The sequence below is a fragment of the Notolepis coatsorum genome (genome assembly GCF_963971535.1).
Source record: "Notolepis coatsorum genome assembly, chromosome: 5".
NCBI classification, from domain to species: Eukaryota; Metazoa; Chordata; class Actinopteri; order Aulopiformes; family Paralepididae; genus Notolepis; species Notolepis coatsorum.
Window position 1 is genome coordinate 177371376 of NC_140169.1, and position 26332 is coordinate 177397707.

The 26332-nt window shown below is 46.8% G+C and overlaps 1 protein-coding gene across 1 annotated transcript in view; it reads right to left on the minus strand.

Moving 5' to 3' along the window:
• Positions 1-26332, minus strand: part of LOC311229116 (SH3 domain-binding protein 4) — an 82737-nt gene that overhangs the window by 12748 nt on the left and 43657 nt on the right. The window lies entirely within an intron of this gene.

Here is a 26332-nt window from a genome sequence, read left to right on the forward strand (position 1 = left end):
AATATAATCCCACAGTGCCCCCGCCGCCAACTGACGCTGGGCCGCAAGGAACAGTAGATAGTTGGCCCGGTCCCCCCCGTCGTGCAAAACACCCAAGGGAGGACCCCGACAGAAAGGGCCGGTTTGATACGGGAGGAGCTGTCACCAAACTTGTGGACACACACTCGCCCCCTGAACACCCCACCAGCGCACGCTGAGGAGTCGTTCCGCAGCTAGACACGCAAGGCATGAGGACCCCATGGGCTCCTACACGCCGAAGCCCTGCAGTGATATTGCTACCACTCAGATCACGCTCGCCTCTTCCTTGCAGACCACTGCCGGTTTGACGGGAGTGGGAGGCAACAGCGCGACACCCCGCCTGGCGAGGGCGAAGCCGGGGTAACCCCTGCTGAGCATTCAACAGAAGAGGCACCGAATCCCCCTGCTGACCACTGGAGCTAGTGGCAGCTGTAACACCAGGTTCCACCCACCCACAACCTGCGGTGTAGGAACCACGCGACGACAGAACATTCTCACGGACAGACCCAGGCTCAGCCATCAACTGGGTGTCAGCCCCTGCCCCCATGAGAAGCGAAGAATGGGGCCGCATACGCTTCAAAGAAGGTTCGCGGCCCGCAGCCAAAGGAGAACGCTCAGAGTCCCGCTTCTGAGGGTAACAGAAAGCGGACCGAACGGGGAGCGGGCTGCTCGCGGCAAAATGACGACGGGTTGGTATACCAAACCCGAAATCACCCAAAATGGCCGATCCCTCGGCCGCCAAGGCTGTCGGCCTCGCGATACCCTGTTGACACTCCAACCAGGGCACCACTGGCGGGGGAAACATGGCCGCCTGTCGAGGATCTCGCCACAGTCGTTGACGAGACCGTGCTCCCACCTCTGGCTGCACAGCGTGAGGCGGTGTAGGACCCCGATCAATAACCGCCTGCGCCTCCACAGAACGCCCAAAAAGACTATCTGTGGAAAAAGGAGTCATGAGGAGAGAAAACCTATCCTCTTCCCCAAGAGGAGACTGCTCCAACCAAGCATGCCTAACAACTAAAGTTGATAGCATCCGAATCCTCCCCGCAGTTATAGCTTGCGACTGAGTCAAGATCTCTATAACACCACAAACATGAATCACGTTTACAATGTCGGTCTGACCCAAAGACCCACAACCCGACGCCATCTTGGATAGGAAAGTAGCCAGCTGAGCCACAACACTGGCCGCCGCTAAATGCCATCCTGCAGCAGTATACCACTCATTCGTCCATACTGCCACCCTCCGAGCCGATATGTTATCAAGCATCGGCCGGGCGGAACGCCGTTCATCCCCGCCTGGGCACAGGAAAAAAGCTACCTGGCTGCTCAGCCAAGGTACCCCCGGCCTGCACCCCGTTGTCAGCCCCTTCACCCGTAAAAAAGGTAAATAAAGCTCAGCAAACCCCCCCACATCCACCACCGACTGACCTTCATCAATGAAGCTGGCAAGAGGAGGGAAAAGCGGAAACCCGCGGCGGGGATTACTAGACATTCCAGCGTCAACATCAGTGTTAGCAGAAAAAACAGTAGTAGCATTAGCGTTAACAGCATGTTCCAGGATCGCCAAGACATCGCCCACGACAGTGGAACGATCGCCAAGCCGCCCCGGCCCCGGTGCTGAAACATACTCCACAGCACGACCAACACCGACATCGATGCCTACTGACACAGACCTCACCTTTGTACAAGCCGACCCGTTAGCCAAACCTTGTACGCTGCCCCTCGGTCCGTCGCCGTCAGCCGAGGAACCACCAGCATAGGTCTGCATCGTCAAAACAAGCTCCGGAGAATCCAGGGAAACACAATCCTCCGGTAAGCTCTCAACATTACGAATCTTCCTTAATCTTTTCATCCTACTAGTTATCGTATGGTGCACGCATCCAAGTACGCTGGGATGAAAATAGAGGAAAGATGTGTGGTGACCAGAGTCACTGCTATATGGGCGGTGCCACCATGGGGGCGGAGCCCCATACAGGTGGGGTGCATGTAGTTTTTTGTTCGTGGGAGATACAATAGGTATCATAGGAGATAGGGATATCTCATAAGGCTCAGAGCGGGACGCGATAGCAAATACGGCATATAACACTATGTAACAACCATCAAATGCACTCACAGCATACACATCCACATGCACACACTCACTTTAAACAAACAACTCACTGCAGCACCCACTTTAACCACTTTAGTACACCTAAGCACACTTTATATTTAAGAATTTGCACTACAACCCATACCTCATTACACCTTACTGTAAATTATATTGTACCTAAATTGTACCTCATCCCACTTCTGCTTTGCACTGTATAGTATATTGTATGGTAACTCAGTTACTTCTACTCTACATAGAGCATTGTATATATGTATATACTGAACATTTTTGTCTACGTACTTGACTTCTATTTTATACTTGCTATACTTATTTTATTATCTATTTTTGCCTAGCACAGTCTCTGGAGCGAAACAGAAAGAAGCATTTTGTATAAAAGTATTCTGTACTTCTGTATGACAACTAATAAAGAAACTTGAACTTGAACTTGAACTAGTCAATGGATCATACCAATATCGAACATCCCTAGTATTTATACTTTTACTTAACCCTTGTGCCTTGTTAAGTTACTGACAGAGTTGTCACCTTAGTGCATGAAAAGATTGCATCACGTTCAAGGTCATAAAAAACTTAATTTGTAATATTTCATTCCAATTCTTTTTTTATGAATACCACTATGAACCCAACTCAACATATCTATCAAAGATTCCAAATATTTCCGTTTGTAGGGTTATGGTTAGGGTTAGGGTTGGGGTTAGGGTTAGGGTTGGGATTAGGGTTAGGGTTAGGGTTGGGGTTAGGGTTAGGTTAGGGGACTGTTGAGCAAGTGTTGGGGTGGGCACGGGCACAGGGATGAGATTTTACCTTCTCCTAATCTTTCTGTCTGGGTAACCCTAACCCTAACCCTAATGGCAAGAAATAAACCACTATGGACGGTTTGAAAGCTAATATTGTTAACTTTTATGTTAGAGGGTTTCAAAATCTAATCTTTTCAAATTCTGTGAATATATGGAAAATAAGCAAACGGACACAATTTCATGACATAATAATCAACACAGCCATCGTTGTACACAGAAACACAAAAAAATATAGGCAAAAAACACAAAATAGTCGCTAAGGGGGCAGAAGAGTTATGTAAAATAACTGTGTACTTCTTCAGCCACTGATGACGCATCCTTGAGTTCAACAGTTCTGCTCAAAACTAGTGGAAACGCGGGCTGAGCCAAGGTTCAGAGAATCCTGAACGGAACCGCTTCAAGAACCAAGAACTAATTTGGCGGAAAAAGGACAGGGTCAGTGAGACAAACAACATACATACAGACACACAGGGATGTGGGGGAGGGAGCTGTGGTATAATATCTAATGTTCTCATGTAAATATGTCCCCCTTACCTGTGCCCCCCCCTCTCTGTGGAATAAGACATTCCCCGCCCCTTTCTCCCCAAACCTGTACCCCCCCCCCCCCCCCCCCCCCCCCCCATCTGACCTATCAAATGGGACCACACCCCCCCCCTGTTACCTATATAGATCTCCTCCTGAGATCTATCCCGGTCTTCTTACCTGGGGGATTTCAGCTGATCACCTGGGGGGAAGCCCTCAGCCATTCTCTCTATGTAATTCTATCTGTTTGGTTAATAAACCCTTGTTATTATCCAAGCCTCGGTTGACTGAGAACATTCTTCATCAGGATATCTACAAATATCCCACAATACTCACTTTTCTTTCTTATAAATGGGGAGAAAGGGGCAGGGAATGTCTTATTCCACAGAGAGGGGGGGGCACAGGTAAGGGGGACATATTTACATGAGAACATTAGATATTATACCACAGAGCCATCAGAAGACAGTGGTGAAGAGGCAGGTCTTGAGGCGAGATTGGACAATGGCGACGGACTCCACCTCGATGTCTCGAGGTAATGAGTTCCAGAGCCTAGGGGCTCATGCTCTGGAGAACGCTCTGTCCCCAGTTAGGATAGGTTTTACCCTCCAGTCACCCTATGCCGCAATTCTCGGCAAATAGCCTTTTATTGACGTGTGTGGGTGGATAGCGTTGGCTATATTTTATGCATATGCCAGGAAAGTAGCTCAGTCTGACATCTTTGACTCACATTCCAATAATCCATGTATTTTTTCTTTTTCAAAAATCACTGTTAAGCTAACTGCATATGTATTACACCTTTCACCCTATGGTTAGGGTTAGGGGTTAGGGGTTAGGGTAACCCTACCCCTTTTTTTGTCTTGAGTAAATAAAAAAAAGTTTAAATCCTGAAAATGAATAAATATTCTATGTGTATGGTGAGGACTGGAGGAAGTTAATAATGATATTCATGAGAAAAAAATTGGAACAATGCATGAAAAGGATATGTTTTACTGAGATTGCATAAGGCTAAATGTGTGAATCTCTTAAAGGTTTACTGGAGGGTTAAGAAAGTTGGCACGGAGAAAGGCCTGAGATTACAGCCGTCCTTGACTAAAGAAATTCTTCATCGACTAATTGCCATTGGGTTTTGTCACGTAATCAATTAGTTTGATTGAAATTGATAAACATGAGATGGAGATGTGAGTAGTGGCATCCCGGTGGTTAGTTAGCTAGTATTAAAAGCACAATAAATGCTTGATCCCAGATTTCTTTTTTTTAAATCCGATTTACGATCTCTTGAAAACTAGAAACGCCAAGGAAATCATTCAAATAACATTTGTTTTTATTTGACACAAACAAATTATCAAACCAAGATGAATTTCCCTATTGGGATTGAAGTGCAAACCTAACTTTCACCAATCTTCACCAAAAAAATATATAAATAATAATATATATATAAGGTTACTCTTGCTCAAACAAAGATGAATGTCTCTATTGGGATTAATAAAGTGCAAATCAAACTTTCACCAAACATCACTTTTTGTAAAATAATATTTTCTTTTTTTTTGGAAATCGATTTACATTTTTCAAAATCTTCCTAAATCATTCATTCAAATTAATCGATAATATCGATCAATCGATTAATCGTCCAGCCCTACACACAGCCATGATGGGAGTACTGAAACCATACAGCCATGACTGGAGTACTGACACCATACAGCCATGACTGGAGTACTGAAACCATACAGCCATGACTGGAGTACTGAAACCATACAGCCATGACTGGAGTACTGAAACCACACAACCATGACTGGAGTACTGAAACCATACAGCCATGACTGGAGTACTGAAACCATACAGCCATGACTGGAGTACTGAAACCATACAGCCATGACTGGAGTACTGAAACCACACAGCCATGACTGGAGTACTGAAACCACACAGCCATGACTGGAGTACTGAAACCATACAGCCATGACTGGAGTACTGAAACCACACAACCATGACTGGAGTACTGAAACCACACAACCATGACTGGAGTACTGAAACCATACAGCCATGACTGGAGTACTGAAACCATACAGCCATGACTGGAGTACTGAAACCACACAGCCATGACTGAAGTACTGTAGGCTTGGGCGGTATGACGGTATACCAGGGTATTTAGAAATCCCGACGGTATTGAAAATCAATACCGTCAAAATCACAGATCCGTTTCAGTTTATATTACAGTGACGGAGTTTTGACAGTGGTTGGTTGTAGTGCACTGCACACACGCGCCAGCAGAGGGCGAGACCAGTCCTCACTAGTGGAGCGAGCCGCCGAGCTGGTTGTCTACACACAGGAGGAGGAGGGGAAACCCCGCTTCACTGGAAATTAAATGAGACACGCTTACCGTTGCTGCCTGGTGCTGCGGGCTAACTGGCTGTTCTGAGAGCTAACTGTTGTGTATGTGTATCACAACGGTGGTCACGCTTTACGGTAATGTTGCGACAGTGCTGTGAAAATACCGTAAAGCGTTGTGGTAACGAGAGTGTGTGTTGTGCACTGGTGGAGCAAGCAAATAAACGGTAAAACGTTACGTCGCAGTCCGGTGCGTTTTTGAATACACAATACTAACGTTACTAGTATTAGGGTGCTGCGGGGCTCCTGGCTACCATTCTGAGAGCTGACGTTAGAGCTGCCGCGATTACCGCATTACCGCGGTATCGCTGTTACATCACGGCCACCGCAGAGTAGGCTGAATACCGCGTCACCGCTGTTTTTTATAATAATAATAATAAATTACCCTCCTCTCGTTGGGCTTGCGGCTCTGCAGATATACCCTACTCCTCTATCGAGGTTCCAAGCGACCCTATTGGGTACCAGAAAAGTCACGTGAAACATTGCAGACCACTGATTGGTCAGAAGAGAGACTCGTCACACGTTGTAGCGTCATGCAGTGTGTTACCACCAATCGGCAAGCGCGTATTAGGTTTTTACTTCCTGAATGTCAGCTCATCACAACACGGCTAATAACGTTAGCTTTAACTCTCCGCCGGAGTGGACTATCATCGCTCCTCAGGAGTACTAAACGAGACATAATGATTTTACTGTCTGCAACGAATGTTATAATAGAAGCCCTTCGTTCTATACACTTGTCTGATTGAAAACTTTATTAACAGACCGCAGAATGGGACAACTCAGCACGCTCTGAGCAAAGAAAGGAACTGAGATATGAATAGAGTATTGCGTGCCTTGCTATGGTCCGGTAAATACGCTGATGTTATTGAACGTATAACTATATAATGTTAATGCCACAAAACGAATGCCTTTATTATAAAGTAGTAACTTTATAGTAATAATAATAAGAAAGGGTCGGGGGGGTTAGGGGTAACCACCCCTGCCCGCGACACCGAGTGAACTGCGCACGACCAGAGGGGAAACTTCGAATCCGTGTTTCACTTTCAATAACTAATGCGTGCTTGCCGAATCCCAAACAATATTCATGCTGCAAAGTAGGGAAAGGAGAGGAGGGAGAGGAGTAAAACTTGGCGAAGAGAACATCACCAATATAAGATACGCGGATGACACTGCTATAGTCTGTAACTGTCAAGAAGATCTACAGGACATGATGAATAAGCTGAATGTCGAATGCAAAAACTATGGAATGTCACTAAACACAAAGAAAACTAAAGTAATGATCATTGAAAAAACACCAGGAACTGTTTGTAAAATACAGGTAAATGGAGAAAAACTTGAACAAGTGAAGGAGTACATGTACCTTGGAAGCTGGATCAGTGAAGGTGGAAGAGCTAACATGGACATTAAGAGAAGAACCGGAATTGCAAAGGGCGCATTCTGGAACCATAAAGAATTATTGAGAAGAAACATAAGTTGGAAAACGAAGACCAGGATTTTGGAAACGTATGTTATGTCAGTCTTTTCATACGGAGCAGAAGCATGGACGCTGAATGAAGAGGCAAAGAGGATGATAGACTCTTTTGAAATGTGGACACTGAGGAAGATGCTGAAGATAACATGGAAGGATAAGATCAAGAATGAGGAGGTACTGAGAAGAGCGGATATGCAAGGGGGACAGCTGCTGGAGAGGTTGAAAAAGAGAAAGATGGAGTTGTGCGGGCATGTTCTGAGAGGATCCAGCGGGGAGATGTTCAAGAAGGTGGTGATGGGGAAGGTGGATGGAAAGAGAGGAAGTGGAAGACCAAGAAGAGGCTGGGTAGACGATGTCTGTGATTGGAGTGGAGTGAGAGGCGGAGTCACGGAGTTGGAGAGAAGAAGTGGGGACAGAATGGGTTGGAGAGTGATAGGCAACCTTCGGAACGAAGAAGCCACCTAATGATGATGAAAGTAATCCTCTAAAGATAGACATTTAGACTAGAGGCAGGCTATATGCTATAAAGAGTAGACTACTACTAAAAAAAAAAATGCATTCAAACTATTTTTTTTAATTTTTTGTGTGCGTGCGGTAATAACCGCGGCGGTAGGAAATATTTTGCAAATGTGTGCGGTAAGGAAAACATCAATACCGCGGCAGCTCTAGCTGACGTTAGTAGTACTAGGATGCTGCAGGCTTCTGGCTAGTGGCTACCATTCTGAGAGCTAATGATAGTAGCACTCGGATGCTGCGGGCTAACTGGCCATCTCCGCGATTTGTTTACTTGGTAACGGGTTGCCCCCCCCCCCCCCCCCCCCCGCTGATGAAAATGAAAGTCATACGTCATATACCGTACACCGGGGTATTAGGTCATCATGGTATGACGGTATGAAAATAATTATACCACACAACCATGACTGGAGTACTGAAACCACACAACCATGACTGGAGTACTGAAACCACACAGCCATGACTGGAGTACTGAAACCACACAGCCATGACTGGAGTACTGAAACCACACAGCCATGACTGGAGTACTGAAACCACACAGCCATGACTGGAGTACTGAAACCACACAACCAGGGATAAAGAGAAATGCATCTTCTTTAATGACTCTCTCCACCGTGTGTAGGGTGCCCACCTGTCCCGCGTTTCGCGATATTGGGTCGTTTGTCCCGTGTCCCGCTACAACAAAACAATGTCCCGCAATTCAAAGATTAAAAAATATATATATATATTATTATTTTTTATTCATTATTTTGTATTATTCAAAGATTATTATTTATTATTATTAAATATTATTAATTTTTTTTTTAAATGTTGTTAATTTAATGCCTCGTTCCAATACCCTGGAGTAGTAGCGCGTCTGGAGTAGTAGCGCGTCTGGAGTAGTAGCACGTCTGGAGTAGTAGCGCGTCGGCTAGAAGAGCGCGCCGGCTCGGAGAGACGCATCCTCCCGTAGAGTATTAGGAAGCGATGCGCGTCTGGAGTGGGGCGCGTCGGCTTGGAGAGCGCGCATCCCCCCGTAGGATAGGGAGCGATGTGCGTCTGGAGTAGTAGCGCGCCGGCTAGACGTCTGGAGTGGTGCGCGTCGGCTTGAAGAGCGCGCATCCCCCCGTAGGATAGGGAGCGATGTGCGTCTGGAGTAGTAGCGCGCCTGGAGTAGTAGCACGTCTGGAGTGGTGCGCGTCGGCTTGGAGAGATGCATCCTCCCGTAGAGTATTAGGAAGCGATGCGCGTCTGGGGTGGAACACTGGAAACCTCCTGTAGAGAATTAGAGAGCGCATCGGCTGTGTCCCACTCCAGGCAAACGGCGACAGGTGGCGATGGCTGGCACCTCGTCTCACGCCGGAGAAGAACCAGCATACAGATACCGATAAGATACGGATACGGAATAGAGAGAATCTCCCGTAGGAGCTTACAGATAGAGAACGACCCGACGAGGACTGGGGGGGAGATCGAGGTATTTAAAGCCCACTGGGGCGCTAATTAGAACACACATCAGGTGCGTGATGGTAATTGATACTTGACTTAGAAGTGTGTGTTCGGCAAGGACCAATCAACACAGAATCCTCACAGTACCTTAAAGGAACGGAGCGAGGCAGGGAATGCAATAAATAAACAACGACAACGCGAGGGTGGGGGCTGGTGAGGTGAGGAGACAGGGAATTAAAGGTCCAGGGAACAGGAATTAAAGGTCCAGGGAAGAGGCGAACCTCACAGTACCCCCCCCTCCACGGGAGGCACCGGGCGACCCAAAAATACAGACAGAGGGGCAGGGGACATGACCAGGCAACAAACAAAAAATTGGGCCATGCTAGCAGGGGAAGTTACACCAAAAGTGGGGCTAGCAGAGGGACAGGGTAGCTGCCAGGGCACTGCTAGCTACAGGGCCTATGCTAGCTGTACTGCTACATTAACATAGAGGCTGCGCTAGCTGCCGGAGCTAGGCTAGCAGACAGGGCTGGACCAGCATGTGAGAACAAGCTAGCTGGAAGGACAGTCCTAGCTGTGGGGAACTGACCTTGCTAGCTGAAGGGGCAGTCCTAGCAGTGGGGAAACTGACCTTGCTAGCTGAAGGGGCAGTCCTAGCAGTGGGAGAAAACTGACCTTGCTAGCTGAAGGGGCAGTCCTAGCAGTGGGAGAAAACTGACCTTGCTAGCTGAAGGGGCAGTCCTAGCAGTGGGAGAAAACTGACCTTGCTAGCTGAAGGGGCAGTCCTAGCAGTGGGAGAAAACTGACCTTGCTAGCTGAAGGGGCAGTCCTAGCAGTGGGGAAACTGACCTTGCTAGCTGAAGGGGCAGTCCTAGCAGTGGGAGAAAACTGACCTTGCTAGCTGAAAGGGCAGTCCTAGCAGTGGGGAAAACTGACCTTGCTAGCTGAAGGGGCAGTCCTAGCAGAGGGAAAACTGACCTTGCTAGCTGAAGGGGCAGTCCTAGCAGTGGGAGAAAACTGACCTTGCTAGCTGAAGGGGCAGTCCTAGCAGTGGGGAAACTGACCTTGCTAGTTGAAGGGGCAGTCCTAGCAGTGGGAAAGCTACACAAAAAGTGGAGGCCAAGCAGAGGGACCGGGTTAGCTGCCTGGGCATGGCTAGCTACAGGGCCTATGCTAGCTGCAAAGGCTGCATTAACATAGAGGCTGTGCTAGCAGCCGGGGCTAAGCTAGCAGACTGGGGCCAAGCTGGTAGTAGAGGCCTGGCAAGCTGCAGGGGAGCTAACGAGGCTAACAGGGAAGCTAACAGGGGAGACTAAACAGGCTAACAGGGGAGCTAACAAGGACAAACTCAACATACACAGTCTGTGCTGGCTGGGGTCGTCGACTGGTCGGGTCGTACTGTTATGGTTTGTAACCAACCCCAATCGCACAACACAAGACAGGTATGAGAGTAAGCCAAGAACAGGGCATTTATTGAATACAAACAAAAAGCGGCACTGTCCCTTTAAGGGAGAACAAAAAATACTGGAAACAAGAATTAGGGAAAAATTGGCACTGTGCCTTTAAGAGGCGAGCAGGCTAAGGGGCTAAGGCTAAAGGACAGGGCCAGGGCAAAGGACAGGGCAGGAACAGGGGCACTGGAGAGGGGAACAGGGACAGAGGCCCGGGGAGGCGGGCTGGAGACAGGGACAGAGAAAACAGGGTTAAGGCCTTGGACAGGGCGAGGGCCAGAGCTGCTTACAGGGATGGAGTAGGAGCGCGCAGGCTAGAAGAGCGCGCCGGCTCGGGGTCTGGAGTGGAGCGCGCCGGCTCGGAGAGACGCATCCTCCCGTAGAGGATTAGGAAGCGATGCGCGTCGGTTTGAAGAGCGCGCCGGCTCGGGGCCTGGAGTGGAGCGCGTCGGCTTGAAGAGCGCGCCGGCTCGGAGAGCGCGCCGGCTCGGAGAGACGCATCCTCCCGTAGAGAATTAGAAAGCGATGCGCGTCTGGAGTAGTAGCGCGCCGGCTAGACGTCTGGAGTAGGGCGCGCCGGCTCGGAGAGCGCGCCGGCTCGGAGAGACGCATCCTCCCGTAGAGAATTAGGAAGCGATGCGCGTCTGGAGTAGGAACGCGTCTGGAGTAGGAGCGCGTCTGGAGTAGTAGCGCGCCGGCTAGAAGAGCGCGCCGGCTCGGGGGTCTGGAGTGGAGCGCGTCCGGAGTAGTAGCGCGTCTGGAGTAGTAGCGCGTCTGGAGTAGTAGCGCGTCTGGAGTAGTAGCACGTCTGGAGTAGTAGCGCGTCGGCTAGAAGAGCGCGCCGGCTCGGAGAGACGCATCCTCCCGTAGAGTATTAGGAAGCGATGCGCGTCTGGAGTGGGGCGCGTCGGCTTGGAGAGCGCGCAAGAGCGCGCCGGCTCGGGGGTCTGGAGTGGAGCGCGTCTGGAGTAGTAGCGCGTCTGGAGTAGTAGCGCGTCTGGAGTAGTAGCGCGTCTGGAGTAGTAGCACGTCTGGAGTAGTAGCGCGTCGGCTAGAAGAGCGCGCCGGCTCGGAGAGACGCATCCTCCCGTAGAGTATTAGGAAGCGATGCACGTCTGGAGTGGGGCGCGTCGGCTTGGAGAGCGCGCATCCCCCCGTAGGATAGGGAGCGATGTGCGTCTGGAGTAGTAGCGCGCCGGCTAGACGTCTGGAGTGGTGCGCGTCGGCTTGAAGAGCGCGCATCCCCCCGTAGGATAGGGAGCGATGTGCGTCTGGAGTAGTAGCGCGCCTGGAGTAGTAGCACGTCTGGAGTGGTGCGCGTCGGCTTGGAGAGACGCATCCTCCCGTAGAGTATTAGGAAGCGATGCGCGTCTGGGGTGGAACACTGGAAACCTCCCGTAGAGAATTAGAGAGCGCATCGGCTGTGTCCCACTCCAGGCAAACGGCGACAGGTGGCGATGGCTGGCACCTCATCTCACGCCGGAGAAGAACCAGCATACAGATACCGATAAGATACGGATACGGAATAGAGAGAATCTCCCGTAGGAGCTTACAGATAGAGAACGACCCGACGAGGACTGGGGGGGAGATCGAGGTATTTAAAGCCCACTGGGGCGCTAATTAGAACACACATCAGGTGCGTGATGGTAATTGATACTTGACTTAGAAGTGTGTGTTCGGCAAGGACCAATCAACACAGAATCCTCACAGTACCTTAAAGGAACGGAGCGAGGCAGGGAATGCAATAAATAAACAACGACAACGCGAGGGTGGGGGCTGGTGAGGTGAGGAGACAGGGAATTAAAGGTCCAGGGAACAGGAATTAAAGGTCCAGGGAAGAGGCGAACCTCACAAAACTGGACTCTGCATTGTTTTAAAAAATGTGTGGGTTCACCAGACACATATTGCGGAGACTGTGCTGTCATATATAGGGTTTGTGTAGACTTTGGGTCTCACCCTTTTTGTTATATGAGCAACTGAGTGATCCGCTATTCATAATGAAAACATTATTATATTGTGAAGATCAACCATCGCATTCCGTCTCCTCTCTTCTACACTTCACTGCTAATAATGGTCAGGAAAATATGGCTGAAAAGACTTAGCTCCTGCTCTTTCTATTAATGGAGTGATTTTATCAGCTTGGATACCAAGATTGATGGTTACCTGCTTAATGATGAAAGTGTGATTAAATAAAGATGTTGGTGACATAGACAGTAGCGGCTGAGAAGGTGATTGGTGAAGCTATAGCCTACAGTTTAATAAGATTAATAACAATGTGCTATATATAGCCTACCGTCTGCGTCGAATATGAAATAAAGGCATTTAAATAATAAATACATTTCTTTAATTTTAATTAGCAATAAATCTTTTATTTTTTTAAGTTATTTTTTTTTTAAACACACATATAAACAAACATGACAACACACGATAAGATACACAAGCATTAATATACAGTGTATATCCAACGAAATTACCATTTATACCAATGTCTTATACAGGATATACCCCTAATACCTGTTATCTAAAAACCTACACACATATGCTCCAGCTAGAACCCCCCCCTCCCGGACCCCTCTTTGGATAGTACCTCCATTATCCCAAAAAAAAACGTATATTATTATTAATTTTTTTCACCTACGTGTCTCGCATTGTCCCGCAAAAGCAGTGCTGCTGTCCTGCGACTGAACCATTTTGACCTGGTCACCCTAACCGTGTGGTTTTCCATGGCCTGCCTCTCAACAAACCCCCCCCCCCCTTTTTAATCTCAGTTCATTTTTCAAAAGCTTCAATAGTGAAATTGGAAATGAGTCTGTAGATATAGTGTTCATTCCACATCACCACCCAGCCTGCAGCAGCCCCTCCCACCCTGTTTATTAACAATGTGATGATGGGAAGGGCAGGGAGCAAGGAAGCTACTTGGCATCATGGAGCTTGGCAAAGACACAGCGGCAGAGCCAGAGCTGCATTCAAAACGCAGGAGAACCAAACCCCTAAATAAGACACGTGCAGCGTGCCAAAGTGTCTTTATGTCTCTCCAGATCTAAATGGCTTTGGACAGCAGCACCCCCACCCCCCCCCCCCCCCAGTCAACCCATCATTCTTCTACCCACTCTGCCTCTGTCGATTCCAGAGAGATGGTTGCGTTACTTGTGGAAAGAGCTCACGCTGTGGAAATATGCAGTCCGTTCTCATGGAAAATGACACGACAGGGGATCATATGACGTCGAACACCATTTGCAAAGGAAACAAATGTGGCACATGCATGTGAATCGAAGCATGACAAAAATAAAGCTTACTATACACTAATACAAACACACACACACTCTCACACACACACACACACACACTCACTCAACCCTCACATTAAACAATCACTACTCCCACGCTGACTGCCCGCACAAAGTCACATGCAGTCTTTGGACTTGCAGACTCGACAGAGCCGAGCGAGAGAGAGAGAGGGGGGTCGGGGTGAATTTAAAGTGCCGCCGAGTGAAGCTCCGATTTGGGAGCAGGAATGCTTGGAATGACAGGATATGGTGGAGGGGATTGGAGACGGGGAGAAGGGGGGCGGAATGCAGACGCAGAGCCTCGACAGGCCTGCGCTCTCGTTCAGAGGCAGGTTACGGGAAGGAGGATGCGATAACCTCGGCTGCGTCGCAGTCATCCCCTGTTATCTGTTATCCAGGAATGCTGAGACGCGGACAGATTACATTCATCAAAAAGCCAAAGGACAGATTTTCATCCACGTCGGCCAAGTCTATAGGATGAGGGCACATCCTGATAAACACTTTTATTTGGGCCAAGAGGAAGCAATACAAGGCCAATCCATGAATTAGGGTCTTTCTTGGTCAACTATAAAACTACGGTTTTGGGTTGATTGTTTTTGTTTGTAAATTACAGCTTATAGGGACTGCTAGCTTATCATTGAGCTGTAATTAACCAGTAGCGGCTCCTACTATCGCAGCCTGGTGGGTCGCAGCCGGGGGTTCACGTTAGGTCGAGTTTAAAATGTAATGCTCCGAGATGCTCTGGAGCAATCTCTCTCTCTGTCTCTCGGATCAATCCAATAAAATAATTAACACATGTATATCATTTTAAACAACTCACCATTCATTCATTATGCATCAGCAGCAGCTAAATTAATGTTATAGTTCACAACACAGCAGCGCGTTTTGCATCGCTAGCCTATTATCGTCTCAGCAAGCACAGTCAATAATTTCCGTAGCCGCATTTCTCGGAGACAGCTGTGTAGCGAGAGCGAGAGAGAGAGAGCGAGAGAGACTTACTGTTTAGTTGAAACGTCCAGGGCAGGAGGGCTTGATAAAGTGTATAATCCACTGTTGATGTATATCCAGACCACTGTCCACTGTCCAGACTGCATCCGCCATATAGCTTGTTAGCCAAGTGTTAGCTGTTAGTGTTAGCACCACACCACACAAGCACAAGTACTTGATTTCTTTGTCCATTTCCGCGTCTAACAGCCTGCAAACTACCTGGCGTTCTATCGCCCTGCTCTAAGACAAACTCTAACCTTAACCAACTTTGAAAGAGTGCCTAAGCTTAACCGTCGAAAGAACTTGCAGTCACGCTCTAAGACAAATAGCTGCATCTGATCTCACAACAACACAACTATCTTTACCAAGCTAGAAAACATAAAATTGGAACATAGAAAAGTGGCGTCGGCCAATCAGAGAGCGTCTCCGCGAAATGCTGCTACGGAAAAAAATACTGGCGTCGGCCAATCAGAAAGCGTCTCTGCGAAATGCGGCTAAGGAAATTCTTGACGCTGCTGCCTAGACCGCTTCAAATCGCACCCGGGTTCCAACATAATAGTCATATTTCAACACACAACGCGTTACGCACTGATTGGCTGCGACGGATACAGCGATCAAACAGTGACGCACACTCAGAGCGCTATTGCGTCTAGCCCGGGCCGAGAAATACAAAAAAATAAAAAAATGTAAAAGTGAGTCACTTCCTGTTCAGGAAAACGAGTATTTTTTATTTTATATATTAACGTTATATTGTGCATTGGAAACACAAACATACTTAAAATGTGTAAATATTACTAATTTTAACACTTTGATTGCCGGAAAACGCTTTTTCACGTCATTCAGAGCCATGCTAAAGGTGCCGAGGACGCCGTAACTCGTCTTTGATATCAATATTTCAAAAATCTGTGATCGAAATCATATTTTCTTTCCGGAGCCCTGAGATGTGCTGGTGGGCTCCCACCAACTGTCTAACGGTTCGAGAGCGCCATCTGGTGGCCGATCGGCAGATCGGCCAAGAGGGAGGGGCGCCACAAACAGGAAGTGCTCATCCATATGAGCTCCGGGCACTCGCGTCCGGTAGCCGGACTCCATCTCAACACACTGGATGATCAATCGCTCGCCCTAACTCAATAAACAACGTTATTTGGACGTATATAGTATTATACAAGCTGGAAATGGTTCATCAGGATAAACATCCCATAATCGAAAACGGTCTACACCACGCTGATCGTCCAACGGCGCGAGGAAGATACGGTAAGATCCAGCGTTATTTTTGAACGTGTTCCATATAAACTGTTATGATGAACATATGACCCACACTAGATGAATGATATAACGCTGCCCACGGAATTATAAACGATCCCCCGCCCATCCGGTCATCATCAGATCATACGTAGATCATTCTAGAAGTACGTCCAATTGAAATTTTTTATATCGCCCCCATTGCCATCAAACTGTATTTCATCATCAATATAATGCATTTGGGGCTATAGATCACGTTCTGGAGAAAGCTGCAGAAAGAGATGAAAACATACTTATACATTACATTTACATTTTACATTTAGTCATTTAGCTGACGCTTTTATCCAAAGCGACTTACAAGTTCTGTACGACAAGCCATCAGGAAGGGCACAACTCTATCAGCTGAGCAACAATGTTCATCAAAGTGTTGAGTGCTACAGTGTAGGTTAGTTTATTAGGACAAGTGCATGACAGTACGGTTAGTTAGGGTTAGATTTTTTTTTTTTTTTTTTTTTTTTTTTTTTTTAATTCAGATAATGGTTGAAGAAGTGCGTCTTTAGTCGACGGCGAAAGATTGGACGTGATTCGGCTGTCCTAACTGGGGTGGGTAGTTCATTCCACCATTGTGGGGCAAGGACTGAGAATAGGCGACTTCTCTTTGATGACCCTCCCGGAGCTTGGATAGGAGTAGGTCTGAGGCGGCCAGAAGATGCAGAGCGTAGGGGTCTTGAGGGTGTGTAGTTAGAGACCATTGACCGGAGGTAGGCGGGAGCGGTTCCCTTTGCCGCACGGTATGCTAGGTCGAGGGCCTTGAAGCGGATTCGTGCAGCAATGGGGAGCCAGTGCAGGTCCCTAAGAAGTGGGGTGACATGGGCCGACTTCGGTAGGTTTGAGATCAGGCGGGCCGCTGCGTTCTGAATGAGTTGAAGAGGCTTAGTGGCAGTGGCCGGGAGGCCAGCGAGCAGTGCATTGCAGTAGTCGAGGCGGGAGATGACTGTTGATTGGACGAGGAGTTGGGTGGCTTCTTTTGTCAGGAAGGGGCGTATCCTTCTGACGTTGCTCAGGAGGAATCGGCAGGTTCTGGTCGTCGCTGCGATGTGAGCAGAGAAGTTCAACTGGTCGTCGAGGACAACACCAAGGTTCTTGGCGGTCGGGGACGCAGTCACAGCTGCATTCTCGACTGTGATTGAAAGGTCGGTTAGGGGGGAGGATTTGGCCGGCAGGTGGAGCAATTCTGTTTTGCTTAGGTTCAGTTTGAGGTGGTTGGACGTCATCCAGGCTGAGATGTCGGACAGACAGGCCGAGATCCGCACAGAGACGTGGATATCTGAGGGAGGGAAGGAGAGGAAGAGTTGAGTATCGTCGGCATAACAATGGTAGGAGAAGCCATGAGACGTGATAATGTTACCCAGTGATTTAGTGTAGAGGGAGAAGAGAAGGGGTCCTAAAACCGAGCCCTGGGGGACACCCGTCCGCAGGGGGCGGGTGGCCGACAGGGTCCCTCTCCATGACACTTGGTAGGAGCGGTCATTGAGGTATGATGACAGCCATGTCAGCGCAGAGCCAGCCACTCCCATTCCTGCGAGGGCCGCAAGGAGGATCTGGTGGTTGACTGTGTCGAAGGCTGCAGATAGATCTAGGAGAATCAGGACAGAGGAGAGGCCTTTCGCTTTTGCTAAGTGAAGTGCCTCTGTGACCGCAATGAGGGCCGTCTCTGTGGAGTGACCAGTCCTGAAGCCTGACTGATTAGGGTCTAGGAGGTCATTCTGTAAGAGATAAGTAGTAAGTTGGTTGGATACAGCACGTTCAAGTGTTTTAGAAAGGAAGGAGAGAAGAGAGACAGGACGGTAGTTGCCTATGACAGTAGGGTTCAGGGTTGGTTTTTTTATGAGCGGCGTGACTCTGGCTTGTTTTAGGGAGGTGGGGACCACCCCCGAGTTGAGTGAGGAGTTGATGGTTGCAGTTAGGAATGGGAGGATGTCTGGTGCTATGGTCTGGAGGAGTGGGGAGGGTAGCTGGTCCAGCTGGCAAGTAGTCGGACGGTTTGACGTTACCAGTGTCAGGGTCTCTGCTTCTGTAATGGGAGAGAAAGATGACAGAGTGAAGGATGAGGTTCTCGATTCAGCATTTGGAATGGGTGGGGGTTGGGAGAAGGAGCTGCGGATGTTCTCCACTTTTTCCTCAAAGAAGATCGCAAAGTCTTCGGCAGAGAAAGATGAGGGAGGGGGGGGTGGGGGGGGAGTGAGGAGGGAGGACATGGTAGCATGCAGTTTGCGAAGATTCTTGGCAGAGGCCTCGATCCTATGGTGGAAGAAAGAAGCTTTGGCATTAGTGATGGTTTTGGAGAATGTTAACAAGAGGTTGTGATATGTGTCGATGTCAGCAGTGAGGCGTGACTTTCTATACTTCCTTTCAGCTGCTCTCAGGACCTGTCTTTGTTCTCTCACTGGATCTGTCAGCCATGGACTGGGTGGGGAACGGCGGGCAGGTTTCTCAACGAGGGGACAGAGCTTGTCGAAGGAGGTTGCAAGGGCTGAAAGGAGGGTGGAGGTTGCCATCTCTGTGGAGAGAGCAGAGAAGGTGTCACTCAAAGGTAGAGCGGATAGTATGTCAGAGGAGAGGGTGGAGGGGGATAGGGAGGGCAGGTTGCGTCTGAGTGAGACTGTTTGAGTTGGGGTGAAGACCTTTCGGTTAAGCATGAGAGTTAGTGAGAAGGATATGAAGGAATGGTCAGATACATGTAGGGGAGTTACCGTGGTGTTAATGATGCTGGAGTTACGGGAAAATATGAGATCCAAGGAGTTGCCTGCTTTGTGGGTGGGAGGCATGGGAGTGGGAGTCAGGTCAAACGATTGTAGGAGGGAGACTACTATGACTGACTGAGATGAGTCAGGCAGGTTGAAGTCGCCCAGTAGAAGGAGAGGGGTACCATCTTCCGGTAAGGAGCTAAGAAGCATGTCCAGCTCATCTGTGAAGTGATCGAGCGGACCTGGAGGGCGGTAGAGTGTAACAATGGTGAGATTGAAAGGATTAGAGACAGATACTGCATGATATTCGAGAGAGGAGAGTGACAGTTCTGGGAGTGGTGTTACGTTTGTAGCCCATGAAGGAGATGTCATGAGGGCAGTGCCTCCACCCCGTCTGGAAGGTCGAGGTGTGTGAGTGAAGTTATAGTTTGTAGATAATGCTGCAGGTGTTGATGAGTTATTGGGGGTTATCCAGGTCTCAGTTAGAGCCAGGAGCTGCAGATTTAGACTATGGGCGTAGGCAGTAATGAAGTCAGCTTTCTTGACTGCTGATTGACAATTCCATAAGCCTCCCCGTACTGTGACAGGTGTATTAGTGGCTGTAGGAGGGTAGGAGAGATTAGCCGGGTTACTAGCAAACTGGCGTGGATGGGTAGAGTCAGTTCTGGAGGAGCAGATTGTGGATATAGGTATGAGACACATTGTATTGTCGAGAGTGGCAGGGAGGAAGTAGAGAAATAGCAGTGTGGGAGGGAAATATAGGATTATGGTGTACTTAGCACTGGGTGGATCGGTGGATCCCTCGGCGGTGAACTCCAGGATAACTCCTCCTCTTTGTCCCTCTTCGTTTCTCGACGCTTCGCTGACGCTACACCAGCAAGCCTTTAAATCACTATCACTAATTAGTGCTGTCTTAACACCTGGCCCTTAATGGGGGCACTTAACAAAACAAAATGGCCGTTTTAAACACGCCCCTTTAATCAAGTCAGCTGGTTCCTCACTTTTAAGATTCACTAATAGACTTAAAATGGCTTACCCTAGTTTTCAGTATAAAGCAATGTTTCTTCAGTGAGAGTGTCCTGTCCTTCCTTAACAGAGCCCAGTACAGAGTGACTTCAACACAGTGTGGACCTCTGCTTTTAAACAGGGCAGGCTCTTAATGGCTCACTCAGCAAATCAGATGCTACTAGTAAACAGGAAACAGTCCCTTAATGGGGGCACTTAACTAAACAAAATGGCCGTTTTAAACACGCCCCTTTAATCAAGTCAGCTGGTTCCTCACTTTTAAGATTCACCAATAGACTTAAAATGGCTTACCCTAGTTTTCAGTATAAAGCAATGTTTCTTCAGTGAGAGTGTCCTGTCCTTCCTTAACAGAGCCCAGTACAGAGTGACTTCAACACAGTGTGGACCTCTGCTTTTAAACAGGGCAGGCTCTTAATGGCTCACTCAGCAAATCAGATGCTACTAGTAAACAGGAAACAGTCCCTTAATGGGGGCACTTAACTAAACAAAATGGCCGTTTTAAACACGCCCCTTTAATCAAGTCAGCTGGTTCCTCACTTTTAAGATTCACTAATAGACTTAAAATGGCTTACCCTAGTTTTCAGTATAAAGCAATGTTTCTTCAGTGAGAGTGTCCTGTCCTTCCTTAACAGAGCCCAGTACAGAGTGACTTCAACACAGTGTGGACCTCTGCTTTTAAACAGGGCAGGCTCTTAATGGCTCACTCAGCAAATCAGATGCTACTAGTAAACAGGAAACAGTCCCTTAATGGGGGCACTTAACTAAACAAAATGGCCGTTTTAAACACGCCCCTTTAATCAAGTCAGCTGGTTCCTCACTTTTAAGATTCACCAATAGACTTAAAATGGCTTACCCTAGTTTTCAGTATAAAGCAATGTTTCTTCAGTGAGAGTGTCCTGTCCTTCCTTAACAGAGCCCAGTACATACTTTACTATGAATATGTGAATGAAAAAGTTTAACGTTGTTACACAATGAACAATACATATAGGACTTTGAATGGGCCCTAATAATGGCAATGTAGCAATAGAATTTAAAAAGTTATAGCCATGCAAAGAAGGGGTACTTCTCCATAGACAAATAGAGCTGGCAATCTATGGTATGTCATGAATTTAACCCATGGCAATCAAAGTGTTAAACATGTTTATATTATTTATAGGGCTATAAAACAAAAAACAAAACAATTATTTTTCTTGTTCTTCTCTCATATAACCAGGGGCCTGAGGGGCGAGCCGCCACTGTAATTAACACAACACGAGGATTCAATGTCCCAGATGACATCACTGTTATTCAAACTAATTTACCCTCAATAACTGTTAAACTAGATTAATGTGTGCAAATCTGTTTTAGAATTTTCGGATGTGTGTGATATTATGTGCAAAATAAATTAGTGTTGTTTTTTTGGTGAACTACCCCTTTAAATTATATTATCGAAGTTATTATATTATTATATTTGTTTGTATGCAGGACTGTGTGTTCCGATGTTGTGTGTGTGTGTGTGTTGTTGAGGGGGAAAGAGACCTTTTAGAGAGACAAGACCCTCCACAACCACCTGTTTCCTCTTCGGATAACAGCGACAGGAAATCCCACCGAAATAAAGGAGATCACTTCCTGTCTCACCTCTAGCTCCAGTCTGACACTGAACAGGAATTCTGCTCGGTAACAACAACACGCCATATATAGAGCTATTGACATAACAAATAAGGACTATTGACCTGCGGTTTCAAATACTGACCTGCAGTCTGATTGATGAAATCAACTTGGAACCAACTTCTAACCTGCTGCTACCGTTTCAGGGAGATGGCGAATGCAACGAGGACGCGATCATCAGATTCAAAGCATTACTCAAAGTTTCCCGCGCACCACTAGGGGTTGAGAGTGAGGGAGTGACACTGCGCTCTATAACGTGCTTTGCATCTAAAGATAATAGGATATACATGTATAGAACAACCATTGATTGGGGGAAAATCTGCAACATTCAACTAAGATAAGATGATCCTTTATTAATCCCCTTGGGGAAATGCGGGTGTCAAAGCAGCATGGGGGGGGGGGGGGGGGGGGGGTACAGGGTGGGGGATACATAGCTTCACAGTCCTATACAGTCCAGTATCTATATACACTATATATACACTATAAATACAAATACAATATATAATATAAAAAAGTACAAAACACAAGATAGTCCAGTGATAAGAGTATCTATCACGTAAAATACATTTGTAAAAGCAACCGGTCTCGTCATTCAAAACATGCACTCTTCTCTGGGGTTCGGCTCTGGGATGACGATGAATACAGGTCTGACTCAATCAATAATTCTGCTATGGCTGCTCCCTCCTAGGTGCCTTTGTTTGTCCTTTGCAGCCTGTTAATTCCACCCGCTTCCACTTTAATGCTGTTTTAATCTATATCTGATCCCATCCCTTCAGGTTAACTGAGTCAGAGCGGGTGATAGTTCAGACCGTTCAGACCGATCAGCCCATCAATCCCTCCGATGGTGAACATTAACGGTCAGATATTGACCCAAGGCAGTGGCTTATGGAGCGAAAATTCAATAATGCATACGGCGTATCTATTATAACTGGAATATTAAAAGACAGCGATAACAATAGACCTAGAGTCTACCCCATATAGCACTTTATGATAGCCATGTACAATAACACTGCATGTGGACTGCATTTGATGGACAGCATTTATATAGCAGCTCTTTTATCCAAAGCGCTTAGCAGCGTATGCCTCTTATTCACCCGTTCACTCACCGACGATGGATGCAAGGTGCCAAACTGCTCATCGGGAGCAGTTAGGGGTTAAGTGTCTCGCTCCAGGACACTTCGACATGTTGCCGGGAGGAGCCGGAATCAAACCGGGAACCTTCTGATTACCAGTCGACCACTCTACCTACTGAGCCACTGTCGCCCCCGTATATACAGTATATATATATAGGCCTAATTATCTATATCTGTATGAATATATCTGCATCTACTCCTGTACACACTGTATACTAGATCTATATCTGTATATATTCCATACCTACTCTTATTAGTTATACTTATACTTATACATACTGGCCACTGGTATTATTGTCTTTATTTGTCATCAGATTAACACACACACACATGCGATGGGCGACCCACAGGAACACACACACACACACACACTCATGCACTGAGTCGCTGAATGAAACGTTCTCTGCACTTCCCATCCCGTCGTCCTTCCCCCCAAGGCCAGCCGGGAGCAGACAAGGGCTGCGGCGTGGGGCCGCACCCGGGGACCGACCCAAGTGCTCCTGTCCGTCTTCGTCAGGGACGTGACAGGCAGCGTTAGCGATCTGTTGTGCATGTTTTCCCATTGGGTTTATATTCTGGAGGGGAAACCCTTGTGAGCACGGGGGGAGAACATGCAAACTCCACACAGAAAGGCCCGGGAGATACCCCACCTGGCCCGGGTAAGTTGTGGCAATACGGCAACCTGGTCCCCAAGCGGGAATCGAACCCACAACCTTCTAGCTGTGAGCTGTGCTTACTGCCATAGTGTATTTACACTTGTATCACTGTACATAATAATACAGTATATACATCAGATTGGCATATTTACTCAGTAGCTTTGTTATATATATTCCATTTAATCAATTGTTACATTGCACTCTGTTTATATGCCAATTTATTTTCGTTGTACTGTACTTGTGGTGTATGATGACAATAACTTTGAATCTAATCTAATCTAATCATTTTGAGTACATGTGTCCAAATACATAATGAATAAGTCAAAGTTTAGCTTTAGTTAGTCTTACTCTGACACAGTGATGAAACATTTAAAGATACTGTTCATTTTTATATCAAGTATTTATCACATATCGAATGATGGGGTTAGAATCCAGCCTTATAATTACTGCACATTTAGACAGCATTAGGCTGCACGCCATTACCAATACTGTGGTCACTGGAGAAATTATATGCTGCGCTGTTATCCTAAAATGTCAGCTAGGCCTTATGGGTGGGTTATGCTTATGCTGAAATCCTGCATCTTTTCAACTGCATAAATCATCTGCGAAATTAGAATGCAATTCAGGTAGACGTATTTCTGAGATAGGCTGGGAAGTGAGCTTTGCAGCTCATATGGATCCGTCTTCATCTGTCCCTGTGTTGTGTGTGGCAACGCATTACTGGTAATGAGGTACTGTAGTTATAATATCACTTATTCCCAGTGATACGAGGAGTGTAACGAATTAATTACTACCTCAATTTACCCCATCAAAAGAACGACTTGTTACTCCATTACTTCGATTTTGTCAAGACCAAAAGATGACATGAACATCATCGTTGATCGGTAATTTATCCAAACTGAGCTCAAGGCTTATAGGTGCACATCCTAAGAGAATCCAATGTCAAAAGGCGGGATTCTTGGAGTGTGACTGTGAGAGGAGGCTCCTCTTACTCTCCTCCTGAAACATCTGCTATCCTACAACAGCGCGACAACGACTTGTTTCCGACTTGTTTCAAAATATTCTCCATCAATTTAAGCCAGCTGCTGTGCATTTGATCAAGCCTGAAGTAGCCTTGTTAACCAAACATGCCGTGGGACTGGGAAATAAGCCGCTGGTTTTCAGTGACGCACTCCGCAGTGAGGAGCCACATCCAGTCAACAATGACCTATAGCTCAGTGCAGCTCTGTCACTGTGGCAACCTGCACATCTGATTGGGAAGCCCCTCGAGGTACCCTGACGTGATCATTTACGCACATTTTGACTGAAGCAATTCGGGTGGGTGTAACAGAAGTCACGTAATGAATTAATGCGTTACTGCTCCCAGAGAGTAATAAGTAATGTCATGTGACATTACTTTTGAAATGAGTAACGCTTAACAAGGAGAATATTTGGAGTAATGCAGTAAACGCCAGGGTCTGCACAGCGTGAGAGATAGTCTTCAGTCGTTAACCACGTGAACAACAGCTTTCAAAGAATAACCTCAGTGACATCAATGGTATGTTGAACACGAGTGGATACCTTGGGATAAAAATGGACTCCAACCTTACATTTAAAAAACAAATCAAATCGGTAGTAAACAATGCAAAGTTTCACTTATCAAACTTCCGTCACATCAGAAACTCTCTGTCAACAAAAGCAGCAGCACTGTATTTTAATGCCATTATTATGTCACACTTAACATACTGTCTGACTAGCTGGACACAAGCCTCCTGTACAACATTACGATCTGTACAGGTAGTTTACCATCAGGCTGTGAAAGTTCTGGACAGGAAAACAAACAGCCACCACCATTGTTATAGCATAGCAAACCAGAACCTACTGAGCTGGGACAATCTTGTCAAATTCAAAGATGCCTGCCTTACCTATAAAATCCTACATGGCTTGGCTCCTCCCCCCCTCTGTACTTTCATAAAACAGAAAGCATCTGCTGATAGGTATACCAGGTCTGTAGTCAGAGGGGACTGTGTAGTCCCAAACAGGAGGTCTGCTTTTAGTCAGACAGCTTTTTCCGTGAGAGCAGCCCACACCTGGAACAGTCTGCCAACACGGCTCAGGGAGTATCAAAGTTACATCTCATTTAAAACTAACTTAAAATCATGGTTGAGAGATGGTCAAGTGTGCGACCATTTTAACTGAGGGGTTGTATTTTAATGTATTTATTTGTATGTATTTTAGTGTATTGTAACCTATACTGATTCCTACTGTGTTTTAATTACTGTACTATGTTTTTTAACTGAGGGGTTGTATTTTAATGTATTTATTTGTATGTATTTTAGTGTATTGTAACCTATACTGATTCCTACTGTGTTTTAATTATTGTACTATGTTTTAATTATTGTTGTGCTCATGTCACCTGCCCCAGAGACTACAGTTGAAAATTAGCCAACTTGGCTAAACTGGCATATTTACAGTCAAATGTTCCTTAATATGCACTGTCACTGTATTTTAAACCAATAAATACAAATACAAAAAAAATATGAAATACCAATCTCTGTACATCATCCTCCTGGTTCAATTGACTGGAAAACACCCGTTTTCAGCCAGCTGGAAAACAGCTGGAAAGCACCCGTTATGATGGGAGGATCAAGAAAAGAGGGCAGGGTTTGAGATCAATTGGATCTGTGCTTCTCAAGTTACTTGGCCCGTCAGTATACCCTGCCTTTGTCAATCACTCCGCTTCAATCTCTCTCTATTGTTTTTCTACCCATCTTCATTTTCTTCTGCATCTCGACACCTTTCTTCTCCTATGAGCCACTTCCAGCCTTATCTCAGTCACACTCTTGCGTTTCTATATTTCTCTATATTCTGCTTTTTAACTAGATCCGCCCCCTATTAGGCAACCAAGGCTTTATTAGTAGATTTTTATGTATATATTTTTT